General features: G+C 32.2%; 1 protein-coding gene across 1 annotated transcript in view; it reads right to left on the minus strand.

The window, feature by feature from the left end:
• The window catches only part of LOC148274674 (band 4.1-like protein 4A), a 193,928-nt gene extending 188,646 nt beyond the window's left edge, over nt 1-5,282 (minus strand). Inside the window, exon 1 of the mRNA XM_088236783.1 lies at nt 4,821-5,282. The gene's annotated coding sequence lies outside the window, so the exon portion shown is untranslated. The remainder of the gene's footprint in view (nt 1-4,820) is intronic.
• Between the last annotated feature and the right edge of the window lie 718 nt (nt 5,283-6,000).

Raw genomic sequence — 6,000 nt, forward strand, 5'->3', positions numbered from 1 at the left:
AAAAAATCCAGAAATTATCGCAATAAGCTATTTTATATGACCGTGAATAAAACACCACTGTCTACTTTTTTTAAAAGTTGAAATAAAAATCAGAAGTCCACTCTGTTTTAATGCTAAGAAAAAACATCAGTGGTCCCTAATACACTATTTTAATATGTACTTTTACCAGGCGTGGGCTGCTAATTTTTTAACAAGGTTTCGCGGGGGGCGGTGGTTAGGAGGGGGGTTCGTGTGATGGCGGAGGGGGAAAGGGTAGGGGGGAGGTGTATCATTTTGTTCTAACTATCCAAAACACTAATACATTATCATTAAAAATAAATAATATGCACATCAAACCACAAAATATAGATATGACTTGTTTTTTATGGTGGAAAATTGGCTGTGCGTTTACTGAAAATATTAAGTATTAACTGAAATGTTATTTATATGAATAATCATTTTTGCTCAAAAACAGTGTCCAATTACGATAAAGGGAAGAAAAATGTGCACTTATGAAGCAAGACCAAACCCTTTAAAAAACCGGAAACTGTTATATGTCTATATATGAGTTTGATTCGAAGTAATCTTGAGTAAGCCTCATGCGTATGGAGTCCGCAATATCAAAATCATATAAATCCAATAGAATCGGTTCAAAAAAAGTTCTTAAAGTACCTTTCGTATAAGTTTTAAATTTCTAACCCACAAATTCAAATTACGAGCAGCTTCAAACTCTTTTTCATTTTAACTCTCTGATAAAACGCCGCGTTGTTTTTTATATAAAATTTCTGTATAAAATATTAAACTATAAAGTAGATACTAACCTCCTAAATAAAATACAAATAAATGCGGGATTGAGAACACTCAGACATCGGGAAATATTTAAACAGCCTTGGTTTTCAAATAATGCTCCATACCACACACCTATGGCCCGCATGTGTCGGGAATATAATATATACTGCCGAAACAATAAAATTGTCATTTTTCATGATACTCTCTCAGCTTTTGCGAATAATCTCTTAGAAACTAATCTTATTTAATAAGTACACACGTACAACTATTTTTTTATTGCATTGTATCCTGTAAAAAAAAATGTATACAAACTTCTTCTAGGACCGGTTGGTTGAAATTGAAAAATTGTTTTCAGGCGTTGTCTAGTATGTGAAATAATTCAGTTAGATGAATATATTCACAACAATAAAGGTTACAGCTCTTTAACTTCACTAAAATCAACAAATTTAAGAATTTAAGAAATTTGGATGTTCAAACATAGGCAAAATGACGAATGTTACACAGTGTGTTAAGTGGCCACTTAAACCAGCCAATGACAGGTCATAAGCCCTGTAAATGCCTAGACTTCAATATTCCCTTATTTAAGGTATTCTCCATCCCTGTTGTAATTTGTTAATTTTAATGACTCCCGAGGGGGCGAAATCCAGTCTTTTGTCTACGAACATTTAGACAAATTCAAATATTGTAACAAACTTTTATGTTTCGTAATACATTTAAACCATCCACTGAAATTGCATTTATGAACTGATTTGATCTGAGAATATTGTTTTCTCTTAATTTAACAAGGGGTTTGCCGGCCCAAGTCAAATTTAACAAGGGGCTCACGCGAGCCCCTCCGAGCCCCCTGCAGCCCACCCCTGACTATTACCATTTCAAAACATTTTATTTTTTTAATTAACCTTTTAAAAAAATAAATATTTTTTACATTGAAACTTTATAGGTTGTAATTATCTCATTTGGTTAAAAAGTTATACATTTTTGTAAATTGCACATTCACTAAATCTTTTTTCCAGAACATTTCATTCAATGTGACTTCCGTTGTTTGTATAAATGTTCAATATTGCATTTATTTCTAGGGCAGTTAAAAAACAAAATGCTTATAGCTATTTTCTTTATTCAATAAAATACACACTATCAATACATTATAAAAAGAAAACAAAGTATAAAATCATATTTTGTTCTTTGCTGTTTTGAGTATTTTTGTCATTAGTATGATTTTACATTTTCAAAGGCTTGAATCAGTTTTATTGAAAAATTTGATATTTGCCAAAATTAATATAATTTATTCCATAAAAAAATAAACAAAGAAACCCACCCAATGAGCTGTTTTGATGAAAATATTATTTTATGTAATTATTATTTAACTTATTGAAGCAAATAGTTCATGTTATACTGATTATTTGGAGCAATATTGCTTCTTTGCAAGAACAACGTATTATTTCGAAAGAAAAATTACAGGAAGCTACTTTTAAACATTAAAAACAGCGTAAAATCTAAACGAATATTTAAAACAATTGAAGATTCATATTTTGAAATAAACAGTTGTTGAGATTTTATACTTATGAAAGTAGGCTGAATGCTGTTGAAATGCAATCTCTCAGGGGAATGTGCGGTATGTAAGATAGATGTTCAAATGTTGAGATCCCTACATTATGCAAGGCGGAGGTAAGAATTATCGACAATATCAAGAAAGAAGCTCTGCGTTGGTTTGGATATGTGAAGCGAATGGATAGTGAAAGAATAGCTTAAAATATTTAGAATGCGAATGTTGATGGATGCAGAAATAGAGGAAGACAGAGAAAGACACGGCATAACCAAATCTAACAAATACTTGAAGATGGACATGTTAAAAGTCAGAATAATTGGTGCGTGTGCATGAGAAAATGTATGAATATTGAGGAAGCGAGATCTGTAGGCAAATATAGAGTGATGTGGCATCTATCCTCTCTGCTCATCCTTACGGGGAAACGGCGTGATGGTTTGTTGTTGTTGTTAATGTTTAAAAGTCGCTTCCTGTAAAATCACATTTTTCAAATGTAGAATTTGAATCATTGTAGAATTCCATTTTTTACAAATATAAAAACCATAATTTCGCGATAATTGTTGAAAATGCCCTAACAAGGCCAAACAATTGTCACGAGATTTTTGTTTTTATATTTGTAAAAATAAAATAAAGGGTTCAGTAGACTCAAATCAGTTTTTGATTTCTTATATTTTAAGTTTTAAAACTTTGTTCTTACGGAGAAGCGATACATTAAACACATGATGCAAAATGATGCAACAAATCAAGAGGCAATATATTAAAAATTGATAATACGTTGAAAAGTACCCAAGATTGTATGGCAAATGACGCGTGGCGTTCCATCATCTACGTCTACCTATTATAAATAGCATATGAGTATTATACCCATACACGTACATAATGTGTCGGTTTTATATTTTAAAATATTGGAATAAAATATAATGTAAGTCATTTTTTGTTACGATTATTTCTAGAAATATGACGAGTTTTGATTAACCGAGAGTTTAGTTTCGACCTATAGTACATTTTTTATTGCTGTAAATCATCATATACGAGTATTAATTATCCATATTTTATATAGTGTTCACGGGTAACAATAATATTAGAATTAATGTTAATGTGTATGTACTTCTTTACTATACGAAAATAACGTCACATCAACAATACTATAAAACATGAAAATAACAATATGTCGAGTCCGTACTATGGTACAGTGGTTAGCGTCATTGAAGTCGTTTCTTTTTACTAATCTTATTATGCATAATATGTAGGATTGCCATGCTTTTAGTCCTGTCGGAAGGTTCTGAGATGTAATGACAAAAAGGCTAATTTTATAATTATTTTTTTGAATATTATGTACCAAAAATAAATATTTTTCTTACGTTTTATGTGGTGTTTCTAGCGGAGAGAGTACTTGTTGACCATACATTTATGATTTTACTTTGAGCAGTTCTTTTTGCCCTTTTACGTATCTGTGGAACTCCACGCAGCAGTCGGTCCCGTGGTGTAATGGTCAGCGCGTTTGCGTACCATGCGGAAGGTCATAAACGCATGTATTTTTTACTTTTTTTTTTTGCACCACAACAGGCCAGGAGGCCTAATTACAGTGGTGAATTACATCACAGAGCACCCAGGCTTGAGAAAAATCACATTTTAATTTTTGTGTTCTCACCGGGAATCGAACCCGGAACCTTCCGTGTGTGAGTCAAGCGTCTTGACCACTATACCACGGAGGCCGCTTGAGTTCGATTGCCGATACGGTATGAAATATTTATTAAAAGGGGTGTTTTTACACTAGAATATTTCATAGTCCCTGGACAGATACCTGTAACGTATGACTGATCATCTGACCTTCATGTAACAAAAATGATAAAGATACGTTGCAATTGGTATACCAATGCAGTGCCCTACGCACCAAAGGGAATAATGAAAAAAAATGGAAATCCACGAAAGTCATTTTAAAAATAACCTAATACTGCAATAAAAAATAAAAATTAAAATTAAATTTGATAAAATTAAAAAAATACATTCTTTCCGCAATCCCTGACAGCAGAATTTTTTTCTCATCGGTTCACAGGGCCGACATCAGAAATTTAAAATAAGTACCTACTCGCATAATATAAACAATAATTGATTATTAATAATTGTCGTCCTTTTCTGTTGCATTGAAACATTATTATTGTTACTCTTTCGGCTTACCTTTATTTTAAAGTGTAGGGTACCTAAGATAATACCATTTTGTTTTGTAAAAAATACTTATAAATTATTATAATTATTTATCACATCGATATATCAGTCTGAAGATGCCCGTTAGAGGAAGAAAGCGCCAATAGGCCAAATAAATAAGAGTACGTATACCAGTATTTTTAAACGTAAACCGAAAAATACTGTTATAAAAAATCTTAAGTTATTCCATATATCAGTAATCGGAAATATAACTACGGAATAATACTTAGTTATTCATACTTTGTATATAATATTAAAAATACATTGCATTACAATAAGAATTAAGCATATATTTTGTCTTTACCTTTGACGGCAATGCTCGGCGAATGACAATCCAACCACTTGTGTAAACTTTCAAAGTTTGTTTAGTAACAAAGCTTCTACGCGAGGCTTTTTAAAAGTTAAAAAACGTCAAACGGAGAAACTCCCCTTGAACTCGAAGGTTCAAACAGAACATACGAAACAAAATCAATTGATAAAAGTTGATTTCCCAAATGACCGCGCAAACAACAAAAGATTTATCCCGACTCAACCTAGATCTCCGAATGTTCACATGAAAACTTTTATTAACACGGAAAATAACAAGGAATAAAATTGAATAGTATAAATGCAAATAAAAAGAGTTTTTAATCGTATTTTAAGTTTAAACCAACAAGTGTCAAACACCTTTTATAAACACTTTTCAAACACGCGAGTACGCGATCGAGTCATACGAGGAAGCGAACTGCCAAACGCACACTGCTCGACTGTTTGAGTGTGCCTGTTCGCCGACCGCTTGCCACCTGCGTCGGTCTCAGCCGAATCCAACCTGCTTGATTTTATTTAATTTCGTTGCTCGGTTCTGCCACCTACCGACACTCATTGCTACTATTAAATGGTTGAAGTAAGTGCTAAATACAGCCTTATTTCCACACGCGGTTTGAGTCTTGGATGAAGGCTATTTTTATCCAAAAGCTCGCTCCTGCTTTTGATACTGCGTTGCGCAATACTTTGATTATTTGTAAACAGATGGCTCTTTCTTGAAATCCGAGAAAAGATTGCACCTAATTTCGTAACAATTATTAAAAAGAATGCATTGTATTATTTATTAAGAATTAATATTTAAATCAAACACTAAGTTAAGTGTACTAAATTTCTATTTTATTTTTTTAATAGGCAATTGTTTCACTATATTTAGACATTTTCTAATAAATTAATGTCTTTTTGTTTAATATGAATAGTAAGATTATAATATTGCGTGGGGCCCAAATTAGGAATAAAAGTATTTATTTTATATTTTTAATCACAATGGCGGCCGCTGAGGTGTGATAGCTAAGACTCTTGCCTCGCGCGCGGAGGGTCGGTGAGATCTTAGTACAAGAATTGTAGAACAATAATCAAAAATATTTTTAAAATACATAAACATTAAACTTTCCGTGCAAACAAAATCAATGCACTGAATAACATTTCCAATTTTGTCTATGTTTAACATACCCATGCATATT

This window comes from Micrasema longulum, unplaced genomic scaffold (genome assembly GCF_059751315.1).
Source record: "Micrasema longulum isolate JH-2025_06_02 unplaced genomic scaffold, ASM5975131v1 h1tg001607l, whole genome shotgun sequence".
NCBI classification, from domain to species: Eukaryota; Metazoa; Arthropoda; class Insecta; order Trichoptera; family Brachycentridae; genus Micrasema; species Micrasema longulum.